Genomic DNA, 20,225 nt, shown 5'->3' with positions numbered 1-20,225 from the left:
TATTTGCGTTTTTTGACGAGTGATGGCTATAAGCTGTGTTTGTAAAAATTGTATTTTTATAAAATGAACAACGCTTACTGTAGGAGCCATTTTCCATTTAAATGAGTTTAATGCATGCTACAGGAGCACAGAGAACTTGGTTTCAATTTAGGATCTTTTATTTTGAAAGAACTCTTATTTTTGTTATTATGAGAAGGCCTTGAGCTTTAAGATGGCCGACACTTACTTTTGATTTTTAGAACACTGAGAACAAAGGAGTTAGGAAGACGTAAGAGCACACAGTTCTTTAAGGCTGTTGAAGACCTTTGGACCCTTTTGAATACTTAAATGTCACATTTTCATTATTTGGATCTACTGATTTAACCACTTTCTACTAACCATTTGTTTGAATCATTGGAATCTATTGGAGTTTCCTTTGTTTGCTCTCATCCACCTGCCAACTCACCTGCCTTGCCTGTCTGCCCTGCTTCCCTCTCTACCCCCAACCATCGCATCTTCATCCATAAAGGTACAATTCAATCATTGTAAAGCCAGTCAAAGAAGCTCGACATTACGTCTAAACTTGTGGCTATTTTATGGACAAATTTGAAAATATGCCCTTACATAAGGTAAAGAACTATGCCATCGCTTCTGCTGTTTGAGAACCAAATGCTTTGAATTGTTTGGAAAGCATGGAATCTTTGTTTGACTGCATCTGAAGTGTGAAGCTTTTGGATATTTTGGAATTGAAGATGTTTTTTGGAATAGATTCACTATTGGAGTGGCTTATTGTTTGAAACTGGATTTGGAGTGGCCTATAGTTTGAAACTGAATTTGAAGTGGCCTATTGTTTGATTCTGGATTTGAAGTTGACCATCATATTTTGGACACTGCTATTGGAGCGGATTTAGATTTTTTGTTCATGTTTATGAAGAGAATGAATGTGAAGACACAAATTTTGCCGCCGTGCTGAATTTTGAACTGCTGTTGATTAAGCTTTAAACATGGCTGATGAGAGTGTTAAAGAGCTTTGTGCAACACGCAGAGGAAAACTTGGAGTGTGTACACGTAAAATGAATGAATTAAGGGAATCATTAGAGAGAGAAATTGTTGAAGATATTGAAGCAAGCATTGAACAATTTCATCAGGCATTAAATTAATTCAAAGAATGTCATCAGTCTGTGCAAGAGCTACTTGAGGGAGAAGAAAAAACAGCTGATAATGAGGACTGGTACCAACCAAGAATGCAAACCTTTGAAACATTTTATGTTACTGACGTAGGAGCATGGAGAGCCAATCAATTCATGCAAGCACAAGCTGCACAAGCTGCAGTGTCTCATCTTGACAGCATATCTAATTCTGGTAAAGCAGAGCAATCACAGACTGTTGTAAGCCGTGTCTCCAGATCATCATCAGTGTCTTCGGCACGGCTATAGGCTGAAGCTGAGAAGGCAGCCCTACTGCAACGTACAGCTGCTCTGCAGAAAAAGCATGCTTTGGAAAGGGAAAGAATTGAGGTGCAAAATGCAATAGAAAGAGTCAAACTTGAAACAGAGCTGGCTGCAGCTCAGGCCAAAGTGCAAGTGTTTGAGTGCATTGATGTTGAGGCCACTAATTCTAAATTCACCTCAACAGAACTTTCAGAACTACCAGGCGATGGTATGAATGCTTATCTGGAGAGTCATTATGCAAGAATTCATCCAGAACTCTCACCAGTGCAATATGCCAAGATCTCTGTAGTTCCCAAAACACCGCTGCAAAGAGTTCTGACACACGATGCAAGGCCAAAGAGGCCTCTACAGCCTGCTCACTCAATCCCATTGAATCCGGCCAATCATAATGCTGCAGGCTCTTCCAGACCACCCATGCCTTCAAGCTCCATTAATAACAACCTGGGTGCGATCGCTGATCTCATTGTGCAGCAACAAAAGTTGACTTCTCTTCCTACTAGAAATGTGACTGTGTTCAACGGTGAACCGCTCAATTTCAAGCCATTCATGCTGGCATTTCAACACTGCATAGAAAATAATACTAACAGTAGCCAAGCCCGGCTATATTATCTCGAACAGTACACGTCCGGGCAGCCTAAGGAGCTGGTCAGAAGTTGCCTTCATATGGATGCAGACAGAGGGTATGCAGAGGCAAAAAGGCTACTGGAACATCGTTTTGGAGATGAATTTAAAATCACTAATGCGTACTTGGATAAAGCGTTGAATTGGAGCAACATTCCAACAGACAATGGAGAAGCTTTGCAAAGCTATGCTCTTTTCCTGCGTGGATGTTGCAATGTAATGCGTACCTTGTGGTACATGGATGAACTTAACCTTCCATCAAATTTGAGGCTTCTTAGGCCACATTTGATGATCTTGTCCACTTCCTGGAAAGGCAGGCCAGGATTCTACAAGACCCCATCTTTGGCAATCTCCAAGATGCCACCGCAACCAAACGACCACCCAAAGCAACCATAAGCGTCACCAAGCCCATTCTAAGTCCTAAACAGAAGGCCAGAGGGAGCAGTTTTGCAACGACAGTGGTAGCAGTGCCACACGACAATGCAGCGCGTTCTACTGCAGAGAACACAGTGCAAGTGTCAAGGGTGTCCATCATGCCAAAACTCTGTCCTGTCTGTAATGATGAACATGATATTGCAGACTGCCAAGAGCTGGTGAGCAAGCCTCATAATGCAATAGTTGATCTTTTGAAGACTAAAGGTATCTGCTTTGGCTGTCTGGTTAAAGGGCACATGAGTCGAAATTGCAAAAACAGACAAACCTGTTCAGTGTGCACAAAACTCCATCCTACTATCTTGCACATACCACAGAACGACATTAAAAGCCAAAATGTTGATTCAGCCAAAGTTTCTGAAAAGATAATAAACAACGGGCTGGTTTAATTGAAGACCAAAGCACTTGACTGTAGTGATGAAGACTGCACTCTCGCAATTGTACCAGTCCAAGTCAAGCTAAGTAATTCAAATCATGTTGTCCAGACATACGCTTTCCTTGATCAGGGGAGTTCGGCAACATTTTGTACTGAACAGCTTAGAAGGAAGTTGAATGCCACAGGAAAGCATAAACAAATTCTTCTGCACACGATGGGGCAAAAGAAACCTATTAACAGCTTGGTGCTCAAGGGCCTCGAAGTGTGTAGTCTGGAAGGAAGTGAATTCATAGACTTACCTGAAGTTTACACTCAACAAGAAATCCCTGCTGGCAAAGAATACATACCCAGACAAGAAGACATCAGGAAATGGTCCTATCTTCAGGATGTGGAAATACCCAACATTGATGCTGAAATTGACCTTCTCATAGGGATGAATGCACCCAAACTGATGGAGCCGTGGAGAATTATCAATAGCCAGGGTAATGGGCCTTTTGCTATAAAGACACTGCTAGGTTGGGTGGTGAATGGTATTCTCCATAATGAGGATGCATGCATCAATCAGCAAGGCCAGAAGCATGTTCATTCACATCGAATATCTGTTGAAAAAATGAGTGAACTCTTAATTCAGCAATACAATCATGATTTCCCAGAGAAGGGCTTTGAGGAAAAGCAGCAAATGTCAGTTGAAGATTGCAGATACATGCAAATAATGGACAGCTCTGCAAAGATAGTTAATGGACACTACCAACTGCCCTTGCCATTCAAGAAGGACGACCCTACAATGCCAAACAACCGTCACCTGGCAGAGCAACGGACCTTGTCATTGAGGAGAAAGTTTCAGAGGAGCATTGACTTTCATAGGGAGTATACAGCCTTCATGGAAGTAGTCCTATCAAGTGGACATGCTGAACTTGTGCCACAAGAGCAGCTGGAAAATGGAAAGGTGTGGTACATACCTCATCATGGTGTGTTTCATCCGAAGAAGGGGAGTTTGCGAGTGGTGTTTGATTGTTTCGCTGCTTATCAGGGAAAATCACCGAATACTGAACTCCTTCAAGGTCCCAATCTTACAAACACCTTAATTGGAGTTTTAGTCCGTTTCCGTCTAGGTAAGATCGCCATCATGGCTGACGTGGAGAAGATGTTCCACCAAGTCAAAGTCCCACCTCACCATGTGAACTTCCTGCGCTTCCTTTGGTGGCCTGATGGAGATATCAGCCAGCCACTGAAGGAATATAGGATGGTCGTACATCTTTTTGGTGCAACGTCATCGTCCAGCTGTGCAAGTTATGCTTTGAAGAGGACAGCTGAGGATAACAAAGGGTGCTTCTCAGCTGAGGCAACTAGCACAATCATGAATAATTTCTATGTAGATGATCTGTTGAAAGCTGTTGATGCAGAGGGCTTTGCCATCAAGCTCTGCAAGGAATTGAAGTTACCCTGTGCAACTGGAGGCTTTAAGTTGACAAAATGGATTAGTAACGACAGAGCTGTCTTGGCCTCCATTCCTGAGTCTGAAAGGGCAAAGGATGTAAAGAATCTTGATCTTGACGTAGAAGATTTGCCAGTTGAGCGGGCTCTGGGTGTGCAATGGTGTGTCAAGGAAGACGCCTTCACATTCCAGGTGACAATCAAGGAGCGTCCATGCAGCAGACGTGGAATTCTGTCCATGGTCAGTTCCATATATGACCCACTGGGGTTTCTTTCACCTTCAAGGCAAAATGCATTCTACAGGAGTTATGCAAGCAGAACGTTGGATGGGATGAGGAGTTGCCAGAGACCCACGCCCAAGCCTGGAAGCAATGGTGGCAAGAACTTCCAAAAGTGAGAGAATTCAAGGTCTGTAGATGTTTGGTTCCAGAAAACTTTGGAAGCATCAAGACAGCACAGAAGCACCACTTCTGTGATGCGAGTGACGTCGGGTATGGGACCGTTACCTACCTGAGGTTGACCAGCAGCAACAAGGCCCATGTCACTTTTCTAATGGGAAAGGCCCGAGTTGCCCCCTTGAAAGTGATGACCACACCACGTATGGAGCTTACTGCTGCAGTTCTGGCAGTACATATGGACAGAATGCTATCTGAGGAGTTGCACATTGATTTGGATGCATCTCTGTTTTGGACAGATAGCATGACCGTTCTCCGGTATATCCGGAATGAAAGCAGAAGATTCCAGACCTTTGTGGCCAACCGCGTCAATATCATCAGAAGTGCATCAAAGGTGTCTCAGTGGAAGTATATAGGAACAAAATTGAACCCTGCTGATGATGCCTCCCGAGGACTGCATGTCGACACCTTTCTGAAAAGAAAGACTTGGATCAACGGCCCAGACTTCCTAAAGGAACCAACCCATTGCTGGCCAGATCCTCCTTTTGAACTTGTCCTGTCTCCAGATGACCCTGAATTAAGAAAGGGAGTTGTCACTGTGAATGTCACTATAAAGGGAAACTGTGAGGCTACTACTTACCTTTTCATCGCTTCTCGGCCTTTTGGCTAAGATCAAGGGTAAGATCCATGATGGTTCATGGATCCCCTTGGGTCTCTGCCTTAGGCCTGGAGCTTATAAAACCGGCTCTCAAGCCAGGCTTCGGCCTGGTGGTGAGGAGCGATCGGGGGTTTTATTTTTTTCCCCCTGATTAGCGTAGCGCCCTTCGGGGATTGAATTGGACCCTTCGGGGATTGTATTGGACCCTTCGGGGATTGTATTGGACCCTTCGGGGATTGAATTGTACCCTTCGGGGTCATTGGATTGGATTTATTGATACTGGAATTTGGAAATTGGACTGGGATTGATTTGGATAATGATTCGGACAACGGCGCTGTTGTATATATGTGTATAGGATTAGTGTAGATTAAAAAAAAAAAAAAGAATTAAAAAAAAAAAAAAGAGTCATGTTAATAGAACTTTGTTTCAATTTAGGATCTTTTATTTTGAAAGAACTCTTATTTTTGTTATTATGAGAAGGCCTTGAGCTTTAAGATGGCCGACACTCACTTTTTTAGAACACTGAGAACAAAGGAGTTAGGAAGACGTAAGAGCACACAGTTCTTTAAGGCTGTTGAAGACCTTTGGACCCTTTTGAATACTTAAATGTCACATTTTCATTATTTGGATCTACTGATTTAACTACTTTCTACTAACCATTTGTTTGAATCATTGGAATCTATTGGAGTTTCCTTTGTTTGCTCTCATCCACCTGCCAACTCACCTGCCTTGCCTGTCTGCCCTGCTTCCCTCTCTACCCCCAACCATCGCATCTTCATCCATAAAGGTACAATTCAATCATTGTAAAGCCAGTCAAAGAAGCTCGACATTATGTCTAAACTTGTGGCTATTTTATGGACAAATTTGAAAATATGCCCTTACACTTACAGTAAACCAGCTGTCATGGCCGCGGTAACCGACCGACTCTTCCGCCACGTTTTAAACAATGTCGCCATGGTTGCTGTCACACTTAGGCCACAGATAAACGGGGAAGAACGTAATTTTGAATTGAATGTGGTTTTCCATTTAGCTAAGTGAATACTTCAAAATGAATGGCCAGAAGTCATCATATTTAAATTACTTGGTAAGTTGATTAGGCCATTTACACCCCCTAGCTGTGTCAATATCCACGAATTTCCACAGGTTTGAGTTCCATAACACTTTTATACGACAATTATTACATTTATCTTTAAGAATGTTCACAAAAGAAAGACCAGACAAACTTTATATGAATTTATTTTTAATGGAACTATGTTTTATGGTGAATGTATTCTTCCTGAACAGTAGTTTATTGGTTGATAAGGTATTGCTAACGCTATTGCAATAATGTATCCCCACTGCACTAACTTTAGCTAGCTTGCTACTTTACGTTACACCTGATGACACTGACACAAGTCATTTGTGTAAACGTTTATCTGGACACATTCAGATAACGTGCAGTTATTTAAATAATTCATAGCGTCGTCATGTGTCATTTGCTTCAGCAGGCTTTGGTGGTCTTGCCGACGATCGCTGAGATGGTCAAAGGACAAAATAACTCTTTTTGTTTTACTTTGGGAGGCTACTAGCGGCGTGATGATAACATGAAGTTAATTTAGGTTACAAAGTAGATTACGGTGATCTAAACGCAGAGTAAAATTAAAAGATTTGTGAACATCGTGGATATTGGCACGGCTTGGACGCAAACTGACCAATGGAGACAATGGACCAGACCTATCCCTTATATAAATGGTTACCAGAGCAAAAAAAAAGTCCATTAACAGTTATTTTTTATCCATTTATGTGTAATGATGAATGTTGAACTTTAAAAAAATGTATATATGTTTGCTGACCGAAGAACATATCACGGGGGATCCCCACAGTGATCATATGAACACTTTCTTGTGTTTGCAAAATTCATGTTTGCAAATCAGATTCTGTCTCATATGTGATCATCATAGAGAAAATGTTTGGTAATTAAATCATTGCAGTGGGTTCCAAACCTTTATCTTTTTTTGGTTAATGAAGCTAAATAATTGCCTTAGAATTTGGTGGGTTAATTTATGCAATCATTTAAGAATAATTTATGAATGTAATTTACACAACCCTCTCCCTGTTTTTTGTATGTAGCACTCCGGGATGCATAGGCAAATAGGAAATGACATATGTATAAACTGGCAAGGTGAACATTATTACATTCTCCAGTGAATTTTAATGTTTGTGTATGTGGTTTCTCCACAGGCTGGGTTGGTGTAATCTCACAGAGGGCTGCTGTGATGTTCTGGCCTCAGTCTTGCGTTCTCCTCACTCAGAGCTGAGTGATCTGGAGCTGAGAGACAACGAGCTGCAGGATTCAGGAGTGAGAGCGCTCTCTGCTGGACTGGAGGACCCACACTGTAAACTGCAGAGACTGGGGTGAGTACAAACACAAACCCTTCAATCGGGGTTGGAAATGTGCAGTTTTTTAAAGGGGCAATAAAAGCAAAATGCAGGGGCGTTTTCAAAATAAATGTGTGAAATTAGCATTTCAGCTTTTTTAAAAAACAGTTGTAGTGACAAACTACTATCATGTGCAATTGGCATCAATATAAGTTAAAGCTACAGGCAGGGGAGGAGGTCTCACAGAATTTTTGATGAAGAAGCGATCCATAGTACCTCTGAGATGGGTAATGCAATGATCACATTTGTTCTATGATGGGGAGGTGCACAGACTTCCTTTCCATTTTGTTTTACAACTATAAACAAGAAGAAAAAGATCATTCTATTTTACAGTATATAGTAGGCTATAATATAAAAAAATGTAGTAAAATAATTATATTCTATATTAATAATTATGGCTGTGTGTTTGTCACGGAAGTGACGTATTCTGTGATTTCTGCGCAAACATCACATTACATTTTATTCAGCAGACACTTCAAGGTCATAGAACAAACAACAGAACAGGTCCGATAAGGTCCAATTTGCATAGGATAGGTTATAAAGCAATGAACATAAGTCCAGTACGCAAGGTAGATAGGCCAGGTCTGTAAGTAATAAGGTCAGGAACTACAGTACTGAGACACATGTGAAGGTCCTAGATTAAAGTAGATAATACAACACGGGGCTAAAGTCTGAGATTGGTGAAGATAAGTGACAATAGATTAGCAGACTCCCACAGAGGAGTCAAGGTACAGTGTGAAGAGGTGAGTCTTCAGACTGGTAGAAAATGGGCAGTGAGTGAGCAGTTCTTATAGCAATGGGGAGGTCGTTTCACCACTGGGGAGCTAGAGTAGAGAAGCTCTGCAGTCGGGACAAGCGAGAGCCATTCACTCAGCTGGCAGGATGAGCAAGTCGGGCTGGCATTTGGACATTCCTCGGCTGTGTCCCAATCGGTGCTCTTGCCTACTTGCACTGATTCGGAGGTGGTCCCTGTTTTTGCCATCTCTGTGGTTTCCTTGTTTTCGTGCTTTCTGTGATTTTTCTACAGTTTTGTACGGCAACTGTCAACCTTATAGTTGCCTTATATAGACCTACAGGTAACCACACTTCTGAACTCGATAGCTCATTGTTTAATTAATGTGTGCTTTTAAACTTGCACTCCGACCCGTATATTGCATCAATTCCCGGAAGTATCCGCTGTAATGTTTCAAATTGGGGATGATTTAGCAGCTAGTCACAGATGAGTTAATCACAGTCCAGTCAAAAACGTCAGCCTGAGTTTAGGGGGCAGCCTATAGCGTAGTGGCTAAAGTGCTTGACTGGGACCAAGAAGGTTGGTGGTTCAAGCCCCAGTGAAGCTGCAATAAGATCCGTGCTGCTGCTGAACCCTTGAGCAAGGCCCTTAGCCCCACATTGATCCCGGGGGATTGGCTCCTGCTTTGTCTAATCAACTGTCAGCTAAATAACTGAGATGTAATGTAATGTTCTTCTAAATTAAAGAGAAACAGCATGCTCTTACTTTCCAAGATAATTAAAAGCCATCCAATACATCAGCCTATAAGTGTATTTTACTTTTATCCTTGGAGCTGTTTTTTTTTTTTTTTAAGTTAAAGCGCTTGTTACTGTTGCTACAGTTGCTACAGTGAGTTATTTCAATAATTTCCCACTACTGCACCTAAGGTCTTTGGTTTATTTAATAAATGAATCTTAAAAAACACTCTGTGATTTCTGGCTCTTTCAGTTTACTGTTATTTTCAACATCTTTGCTGTGACTGCTCCGTGACTTTAGTCCAGCGTTTCCTAACCTTTTTCCTTCAGTGGTGCACTTTCCACATTTACAGGATCATGTCACACCACTCTAAAAAGCCAGTGACATAGGCTACACTGATGTGATGTCAACAGTAGCCATGAATGTCTCTGGGAGTTTGAATTTCCAGACGATTTTTAGTGACATTTATCTTGGCTTTTGTGAATGGGATTACATTTTTCCCACAAGATTTTATGAAACTGTTATGACGGTACTATGGACTGCTTTGGTGGTGTGGTTTTAGTCATTCGTGCCAGAGGGCTCTGTCCCTGGCTGTGAGCGGGACACTACCTACACCAAACCGCCATAATCATACGGTGTTTGTGTTTGTATTTCCTTTCCATATCACATTTTCGGTTTCATATCACTATTTCCATAGTGTGCACTAAGTTTGGGGGTGCACACCCGGCTGCTAGCTCACGTTTCCCAGGGCAAACACACGCAACACATCCACTCCATATTCACACCCTAACAGTTAAATCGCTCATTTAAAATAACACACACATAAATGTCTTTGTTACTTTGCCACCGTTTATTGTTGTCCAGCAGTTAAATGTTGTGGAGCCCTCTGTGTGTTTTGGTTTGTGACCTGTAGAATTTTTCATATTTAAAAAAATTAAAGACCATATTTAAGAATTCATGGCATCTAATCTAATCTAATGTTGCTTAAATTACGTCTCCTCATTAATTTAATGTTAACCGATGATATTTGAAAATATTTGAAGCCTTCATGAACCACATGACCGCCTAGTGTTTTCACCCTCCATTGACACAACTCTCTCTATTGCTCTGAGAAAATCCAAAAGCAGAAGCCAACACTATCATTGTTTTCTGGTTACCAGATTACCCGCTGCGACAGGAAATATTTAAAAGCACCAAGTTTTCCTTTCTTTTCAGTTTGTGTTGATGCAGAAGCAAACCGCCAAATGAAACCTGAAACCAGTGTAGATGTAGAAGTGACCTAGGTGTAAGAACTGGCCCATCAGTCACTGCTGTGAAGAGATCTGAGTAGAAGTAGGCAGGACAATAGGTCTGGGAGTGTCAGCAAGCTGCATAATGTGTGCATGAGGTTTGGGAGGTTTAAGAGTTATGACATATGTGGTTTAATTATTTTACAAAAGCAAAACGTTTTTTTACATCGTATAATATGATATCATGTTTGAAGTATTACAGCATCAATGTCTGCACCCTTAGAAACCTATAATACCTATTATGAAATCGTATCTAATAAATAAAGGACACAACTGAATACAGTGTTTCCCCTAGGATTTTCTTCCCGTAGCAGTGCACCGGTTTGAAGAATTTAGACTTTGAGATTGAATAAAAAGGATGAGGCAGGATCTTCCAGAATATCAGACTTTATTTTTCACGCAGACCATGAAGCCGAGGTGACTCTGCAGAGTGACCTCACATCATTCAGCTATACACCATCTTTTAAACAGTTTCAGACGGGCTTATTCCCGCCCCACAGCTGTCCGTCTACCTCCCGCCACAATGATTTCTCAATACGTGATGAAGATAAGTCAACTCTGATTGGTTTGGCACCAATTGTGCTTAGTATTGTGGAATCAGTGTGGTTCTAAAATACACGTTCCCTCCACCATTTCCTCGAGGGCCCGCAGGACCCACACCTGAAACCCTTGCTCCCCTCTCGGACCATTCCAGCTCCAGAGGGACCTCTAGTGGTCTTTTTCTGAAGTGCATGCAAACAGTAAAAAGGATACAGTATAACTAACAGTGAATGTGTCTTAATAAAACTTAGTGCATATATTATATTTCATATTTATGGCTAGGCGGCACGGATGGTGCAGTGGGTAGCACTGCCGCCTCACAGCAAGGAGGTCCTGGGTTCGAATCCCCGTCGGCCGGGGCCTCTCTGTGCGGAGTTTGCATGTTCTCCCCGTGTCTGCGTGGGTTTCCTCCGGGTACTCCGGTTTCCTCCCACAGTCCAAAGACATGCACGTTAGGCTGATTGGAGAGTCTAAATTGCCCGTAGGTATGAGTGTGTGAGTGAATGGTGTGTGTGCCCTGAGATAGACTGGCGACCTGTCCAGGGTGTATTCCTGCCTTTCGCCCAATGTATGCTGGGATAGGCTCCAGCCCCCCTGCGACCCTGATCAGGATAAGAGGGTTAAGATAATGGATGGATGGATATTTATGGCTACCAATCACGTTGTTTTCATTGGTTATCCCATTAATATGGCTTTTGATATGAGTGCATATTAAATACGTATTACCATTGTGCAAAAGAATGGCCTGTCGGAGGCTCTGCACCAAATGTCCATATTGAATAGCTTTTCCTGAAGAAGTAAGAACCTCTGTGTTCCCAAAGTGTTCCAAAATCGCACTACCCCGAAAAGCATATCTGCTGGCAGTGAAAATATTTACAGTTTTACCATGGGACAAATACCGTGCGCATTTGAGAGCAAAAAAAAAGTTCAGCAGCCTGGGCAAACAAGTGACCCGGAAATCGGGCTGATGAGAAATGAGCAATTTTCTGTTTTAGCAGAATTTCAGCTACTGCATGAGGAACCAAAAATGGGCGATAAGCAACGATCGATGCAGAAGCCGTTACAGCAGAAGCAGCTGCTGAAATTGATCGCAGACAAGGGGGCGACCCCTAGCGACAGCATCAAGTTTCTGAGAATAATATGCAACAGGCCTGTTTCTACCATGTTTTTTGCAGAAGAACAGCAGTCATATAACCAGCCTTCTCATTCATAGTCAAAAGAAAGGGTTTGTTCATGTCAGGAAGGCCCAAAGTCGGGGCTGATGTCAGTTCTCGTTTTAATTTCTGAAAATACATGTCAGCAGTCTCTGTCCATGTAACCTTATCATTAGCAGAGATTTAGGCCGTGGGTCAAGTAGTCAGGGATCCACTGTCTACAATAACCTGTCATGCCTTTTTTCTTTTTCTTTTACTTTGGAGTTTAGGAGAATCGAGAATCGCCTGGATTCTGTCAATTCCCAAATATTTTCCTGCTTCACAAATTTTGTGGCCTAGATATATAACTTCAGTCAGGGTGAACTGGAGTTTTTCTTGTTTGACCTTGCAGCCCTGTTACTTGGAATTTTAGCAGAATCTTGAATTGGGAATGTCAACAACATACTGAATTAGTATTTGGAACTGTTTGGAATTCTCCTGCAGAACAGCAGAGAATACCCTTGTGGTAGTCTAGACCAGGTGTATCGTTTTGTCTTAAACGTAAAAGCAAACCAGTACTGGGAATCAATATCAAGCGGCATACTGGAAAAAAATATATATATTAGCAAGATTGATCACAGTGAAATGTTTTGCATTGCCCGGGACTGGGCCACACTAGTAGTTTAGGTTAGATACAACTGGAGCACAGTGTTTACACCTGTGTTTTTTTTTTTTCTACAGGCAGAATTGTATTGCACAGAGAGTTAGGGCAGGGGACCACAACACCAGCTTTGAACAATGCCTCTGGGCGGAGGAGTTGCAACAGGGAGTTTGGGGCAACAACTTTGCCCGTGTTCTTGTGGCGCCATATGTCAGTGACAGGATCCTTAGAGCAACCTGTGAATTTGCAGAGTTCTTGCTCAGTTGTGGAGGCAGACGACTGTAACTCCAGAAGTTCTGGCAAAGTAAATTCCTGTATTTCCATTACAGAGGCCTGATTAGGCCAAGATGGTAGGTCAGCAGCTCTTTTAGCTGCATCCGCATGCGCATTGCCCTGGGAAACAGGTCTTATATTTTATTGTATCACGTCTAGCTTTGATGGTAGTTTTATTGCCTTGAGTAAGGCACCGGTGTACCAGTTGCTGTTAAAAACCCACGCCACGCCCAAGTGGCCCCCCATGAATGTACCACCCCGCAAGCATAGGCAGAGTCACTATAGATGTTGACAGACTTCCCTTCTGTCAACGGGCAGGCTCTAGCCAGTGCTACTATCTCTGCCTGCTGGGCAGTTCCTGGAGCTAGAGCTGTTTCCATTACAGTGTGGAAGTGAAAGGGGAGTGTTGAGGTACAATGGCAAATCCTGATTTCCTATTTTGATGTTGGGGTCAATAAATGATGAGCCGTCTACAAACAAAGTCATGTCTGGGGTACTGAGGGGGTTTGTAAGCAGATCAGGTCTAGCACTTGAGTCTTCTTCTACTGTGGCTTTGCAGTTGTGTGGTTCTCCATCGAGGGGAGTGGTCATGAGAGTGGCTGGGTTGACAACCAGCGAGTGATCGTGATGTGTGTTTGGGTCCACAAAACTATGTAGCCAGAAACTCTTTGGTGGGTGAGGGCAATTTGTTCTCTGGACAGCATGGAGTCTACAGCGTGTGACACATGTAAGGAGAGCTCTGCTGTCCTGCTCGCATGCTTCTTTGGATGAGACCATCTTCATACTGAATGAGTGTGCTCCCATTGGATGGAGCGAAATCGGAGAGATCTTGTTGGACAATTCGGTTGAACACACTTGGTGAATCCACATATCCTTGTGGCAGCCTGGAGTACGTGTATTGCTGGCTTCTGTAGGTGAAGGCAAAAAGGGCGTGGCATTGTTCATGTCAGGGGATGGAGAAAAATGATGAGCACAAGTCTATGACTGTGTAATGGGTTGTTGAAGGTTGGATTTTGATGAGTATTGTTGATGGGTCTGGTACTATAGGATAAAAGTCTATTGTCCGGTTCCAACCTTTAAGGGGTGCTCTTGCTTCTGGCAAGGTTCCTGAAGGGCCATGGATCCTCCTCCAAACAGCTGGCTGTCGCGTAGGTCATCACTCTGTAATGAACAGGCACTTTGCATGGAGGGGTGTTGAATTCTGGAAGGGCTGCTGGTGTCCCTCTGGTGGGGAGGACAGGAGGTGCTCAGCTGGCCTGATAAGTCCCTTCACGCTGAGTCATCCTTCCACCTGCAGGTCTCCTTCCATCTGTAATGGAAGTGTCAGATTGATTTACTTGACTTACCATCATTTGGACCTCCTCAATGTCAAGGTACATTCCTCCAGCAGGGGAAGCTCCAGAATAAGGTGGTGGTTTCTCAGTGAGGGCAGGGCAGCTTGGTTCTGCATCACTGGGAAGCTCCTCCTTCCCAGGCACCCCTCTCTGCTTCTTCCTGGTAGCTTCAGTCCCTCTGCCAAGCCTGTCCTGATGCCTCTGCGACTCAATTCTCCATTGATTAAAATGTTGTCGGTACATATTTTTATCTAATTTTTCTTCCCCCAGCCTGGGCTCTTTTCTCTCTCAATCAACACAGCCTCAACACTCTCCAAGCAATCAGGTTTAAATGTTCCAGTCTTATCTGGCCACATGTAGTTTTATTTTTATTCATTTATATTAATTAATTAATATTATTATTATTATTATTATTATTATTATTTTATGTTTGAACATAAGGTCCAGGGGAGTCACAATCTTATCTAATGTTTCTGAGCTGTCTGTCAACATCACAAGATCAACCTTTCTTTGTTGCATTTGCTTTTCCCCAATACTGAATAAAAAGAACCGGAAAGAAAAAAAAGAAAAATAACCTCTTTTTTTATTTTAATAAATAAAAATAAAGATAAGAAATAAAAATGAAAATAAACCTTTGGCAATGGAACTATGGAACTGTATGTGTTCTTTTTGCTCTTACACCAATTCCTTATTATGATATGTTTTTATTATATAAGAACAACCACTTTGTTCTAAAATTGGAAAATTCACAATTTCTTGTTATTTTTATTATATATATTATTATTATTATGTATGAGAACAACCAATTTATTCCTCCCTTGGAAATCCACAATACTTATTATTATTATTTATTATATATATATAACCATTATTATATATGAGAACAACCAATCAATTTGTTCTCTCCCTTGGGAAATTCACAATATTCACAACCCGGCAGTAATCACACATATATTTACAAAGGATTCTCAAACCTTAAAATAATATAAAAAAATGTGTAAAGATGACACACACAAGACATAGAGCTATAGTAGCTTGTGAAAGCAAGTATTTTACAAAATACCTTCAAAACTTCTCTTATGCGGCCTTTACCCATGCAGCTGCCATGCCTTGCCCCTCTCTGGGTCGCTAAGGTCTTTTCAGGGATAGGAAGTGATATGTACGATCCTCTGCACAGTGATTTACGGCTCCTCTAAAAGGAGTCTTTTGCCTTTAAATTAAGTCCCTGTTCCACATAGAATTCCACGTTTCTCGAGTCAGTATGGACAAGTCTGTCCGCCCGCATGCGTGCACTGCACCAACCGTCAGTATGCCCGATACAACTTCTCACGGGTTTTGGTTAGCTATAAGGCTCATTTCTTATCATTGTACTTCATTCATGCTTTTCAACATCACACTTTTCAAAAAGCCACAACTCACCCACAGGTATCAGTCACTCCTTTACAGGCACTGCCAAAAGCTGAGGGGCCACGGGTAACGCCCTCACAGTCTTTTATAAAAAAGGTGACAGTTGACCTGCATCTTAGTTGTGCGCACTGGTCCTATTCAGGGAAAAACATCAGCCGTCAGCAGTCCCGCTTCAGAAGATTGGATCCCGGGTTTCGGCACCAAATGTTGAGGAAATCTTTTTTTGTCGCTTTTCCTCCTCGTCCCTTTCACGTGGGTGAAGTTGTTTTGGCAGCAATGACGTTGAAGATTAATCTAGGGAGTCTGTGTGCTCCAGAGAACTTCCAGAGATCAGAGAATTCCAAAGTAACAGTAGGAAGTATCCTAGTCTTTAGACATTATAGCTAACCAGTCAATTGTCATATAACATCACATTGTCTCTCTTGACCCGCCTTAATATTTTCTGTCACTCTGTGAAAGCTGAGCTGTCTTAACCTTTCGCCTCTATAATGATGCAGGCAAATTGGGCTGGTGATCACTAACTCAAAACATTTCTCTGCAAAGACCCACATTGCTTGAACTGCATCATTCAGTCAAAACAGGCCGTATCTGATGCCATGGTTTTTAAACACCTGATTAAGTGTTCTCTGCACTTTCATTAAACAAACTGTACTTTGCAGCTCAATGTGTTTTAACAGACATACAGTTCTAATTGCTCATGATGACTGACTTATTCATTTTAACATAATTAATAATGATTCTTCAAGCATTATGGCTTATTGTAGTACTAAACAGCATTTGAAATATAGTATATAGATATATAGTTACATTTAGGAAAGGGTATTTTTGCACATGATTCTGAAAGTATTCTGAAACTTCATCATTCCTGGTTTTCAAAAAGGGCATTTTGATCAAACTTCAACAGGACATTTGCGTTTACATGGCCTTTACTCTGACTTTAGGGGTAACTTGAAGTAGAGTAGCCCCAGTCATGAGCCCCACATCATATTTGGGCGTGGCCCACAATTGAGAGGGGATTGCACTCAGTTTTGGGTCTGACACATGCAAATACATGTGAGTGTCACAAGGCAATACATGAATACTGTCAGAGAATCTGGAAACTGGTGTGCATTAACACACACAGAGAGGGAGAATATTTTGTGAGTTCTCCTCTCTTCCCAGTCTGTAGTCCAAACATAATTTAACCCAGGGTCCTGTGTCCTCCCATTTTTTTTGTTTGAGGCTTTACACAGAGACACATGGGGTACGCTTCCCAAAATGGTACAAAATGGCTGTTGTGCTGAGCTCAATTGTACAGACAATGCAAAAAATCTTATCCAACCAAAAACAATTTAGTACACAATTTTGTTTCACCATACGATTTCTCCAAATTTCAAAAACTCTACTCCTTCCCTACATGCAGTTTTCTTTTAATTCTCACTGGCTTTTCACCAGTGCCTCATTTCGTCCTGTGTCTGAGCAAGGTACTCAAACCCCTTTTTCTTCTGTTCAATACATCTTTTACATCAATCTTCTACACATTCTCAAATCCTCTGCTACATCCTAGTTCCTCAATCACTGGCATATTTACCTGGTCTTAGCTGTGCCTGGGCATCTGTCCAGATCCCACGCATAGAAGTACAGTTTTCTACACTGTTAATTCTACCAATTGTTAAACCATCATTTGTGCATTCTACAACCTACCCTAATATCTCTGCCAAGCAGGTTTACCAGACATACAGGAGAGAATATAAATGCATGTTTTAAAATGATAGTAGAACCCGCATTGTTATCCTGAATCAATAAAGGAATTATAAACTTTTCTGTTGTATTACCTCCTCCGGCATCCTGACTGACCATAGTTTTTCCACAAGGTGGAGGCTTTGATCCCCACAATTTAGCTGTTATTACAGAATGACCAGCCCCCATATTTACAATAACTAATACTCGCCTATTTACTTTCAACAACCCGATTGGTAATGAATTTGCAGGCGTTCGATATAGAAAACCCGCAGACTCACCACCCTGTGCATGCGCCCTGCACACCTTCAGTGTCCTTGCAATCCAGTTTGGCTGCCAGGATTTCGGGAAAGCACCAGCGCCCTGTGGCATCTGAGTCCAGCCATTCCATCCGGGGCAGCCACCAGGGTTTTGGATCGTGACATTACCCTGGGGAGCCGTTTCCCAAAGTCCAGTATCCTTTTGCTGAAGCCAGCTCTTTCCACAAACCGTCCATGAAGCAGTTAGTCAGCTGGGTTCCGTACGGGGTGAGACTGGCATGTTATCTCCAGGTTTCTCCATTCCGCTGTGTGCATCGTATTTTTCTGTAAGTCTCTCAAGAACATCATTAACAGTTTCACCAAACCTTCTCCACCCACCTGACTCGGATCTGCAGGTCCTCACACACGGCCTGCAACTCTGACAGCTTCCAGAGACGAGTTGCAGGACCGTCAGACCCTGGTCTTCCTGACCCACTCTGGGGTTTGGGCATTCTGTGCAGTTCACCCGTGGTGGAAATGACCTTTCCCGTGGAATCTGGGCTTGCTGAGGCTGTTGCCTGACTCCGCTATCCGCAGCCCCACTGCTGGAAAGTGGGGGTCTCGCAGCACTGGACTCTGCTCCTCGGTGGGTGGGTGCAGGGGCAGCTGTGCCGGGTGTTGCTGATAGTGGTCTGGCGGACACGCAGGGTAATCTAGGTCCAGGTCAATTTTGTTATAGTTATGCTAAATTTGGATCAAAAGAGCAGTTGAAATGCACAACAGGAGGTAACACTGAATAAAAAAAATTACAAAGAAAGTAATACATTAAAAAAAAATTATTATTCTTTTTTTTACTGCAGATGTATCTCCTTCTTCCCTCTTAGCCTGATTTGTCCTGTCTTAACATTGTTTCTTTTTTTTTTCTCCACAAATCCAAACATATTTCCATTTACATTTATTTTTACAGTATAAAATGATAATACACTGCTGTGTGGTTGCCGACCCATACTGTCATGCATTATTTTCATAGGACCCGCAAATTCTGGGTCTTGCCTCTTTGAAGTCTTTGAGCTCATGGTTATTACCTCACCCCACTACCTTATTATTAATAATTTTCCTTTTTACTTATTTTAATGCGCAAGTTTTTTTTTTTTTTACTTAATTTACTGAATGACTTTTTCTTTTTTTTCTTTTTTAAGGTGCACCTGATCTAATCAGAGTCTAAAAGACAATTTGTCTCCAATGTCGACACTTTCACACATGCGCGCACACACACACAGACCCGCTACACAACGCCTCTATCACACTGACCTGTTTTCAGCTTGCACTCTCAGGAACAACAAAACATACCATATTACACAACAAGGTAATTTACTTTAGAGCTCAGTTCTTTTTTATACGTATTTACTCATGAAGACCAATCAATTCTAATAGTTAACTATTAACTATTACTTCTATCAGCGCTTGGGACCCAGTCCCAGAGTATTAGTGAGAGCATACCGGCTCTAGAGAGCATACCGGCTCTTGTGTTTGAATCACCCCCTGAGTGATGGGCCCGTCAGCCCCAAGTCAAACGAGGTCCCTTTTAGTGATTTACTATGGCCTCACCTGAGTGTTCTTTAGTTTTTTAGGATCGCGTATTGGTTACCCCTCACATAAACGTCTCAGAACTGGACCGGATACCATCATCCTTCCCCATAGGCGATTGCTTACAATCCCTTCGTGGGGTGGGTTTTTCGGTTCAGGGGACTATAACCCCTGGCGGTGTACACTGTCCGATCCCATCCTCATCGGCAGACTGTGCGGGGGAAAATTCCCTTTTTAACATGCACAAATAAAATATCACAGATGAGCATCGTCTGATGAAACAGATCCAGTAAAAACACAAAAGCTATTCTTCTATTTTACTTTCGTATTTATTTGCTAAGAAATGACAAAGTGAGAAAGCTTACCGGCTTTCTGATTTGAATCAGACATAGTAAGACTCTTATACACACTTTTCCTGAAGGGGGGCTTTACCAAAACAAAAAGACATGAAGCTGGCCATGAACATTTATCAGTATTTTGTCTTCTGAATACCCCTTGTTGACCTTGCTGTAAGACTGGAATGTGCTAGCTACCCCCTTCCAGGAGAAGCAGAGACATTAAGGTCAAAGGCTGTCTGTCTGCTGGGAGAGAGACAGAGAAAGACTCCTAGGAAGCACTTAATTCAGAAAGTGGTCTAATAGTAATAAGGATTATCACTTTATCAAAGGTTATTTGTAATCATGTGATTGTCTTTATGTTAACACACATTGTCAATTAAGAATCAATTTAGAAAATTACCCTTACACCATACAATTATATATTACATTTGAACGTAATATTTCCAACAGTTGATGGTTGGGTGCATATGCAA

At 42.1% G+C, this 20,225-nt stretch overlaps 2 protein-coding genes across 18 annotated transcripts in view; both read left to right on the top strand.

Moving 5' to 3' along the window:
- The window catches only part of LOC133118954 (NACHT, LRR and PYD domains-containing protein 12-like), a 687,468-nt gene that overhangs the window by 326,381 nt on the left and 340,862 nt on the right, over window positions 1-20,225 (top strand). The gene's annotated exons all lie outside the window — the stretch shown is intronic.
- The window catches only part of LOC133119267 (NACHT, LRR and PYD domains-containing protein 12-like), a 116,576-nt gene that overhangs the window by 64,409 nt on the left and 31,942 nt on the right, over window positions 1-20,225 (top strand). The gene's annotated exons all lie outside the window — the stretch shown is intronic.

This window comes from Conger conger, chromosome 19, assembly GCF_963514075.1.
Source record: "Conger conger chromosome 19, fConCon1.1, whole genome shotgun sequence".
Lineage (NCBI taxonomy): Eukaryota > Metazoa > Chordata > Actinopteri > Anguilliformes > Congridae > Conger > Conger conger.
The sequence above is the reverse complement of the archived record's forward strand: the minus strand, read 5'-3'. Positions and strand labels throughout refer to the sequence as shown.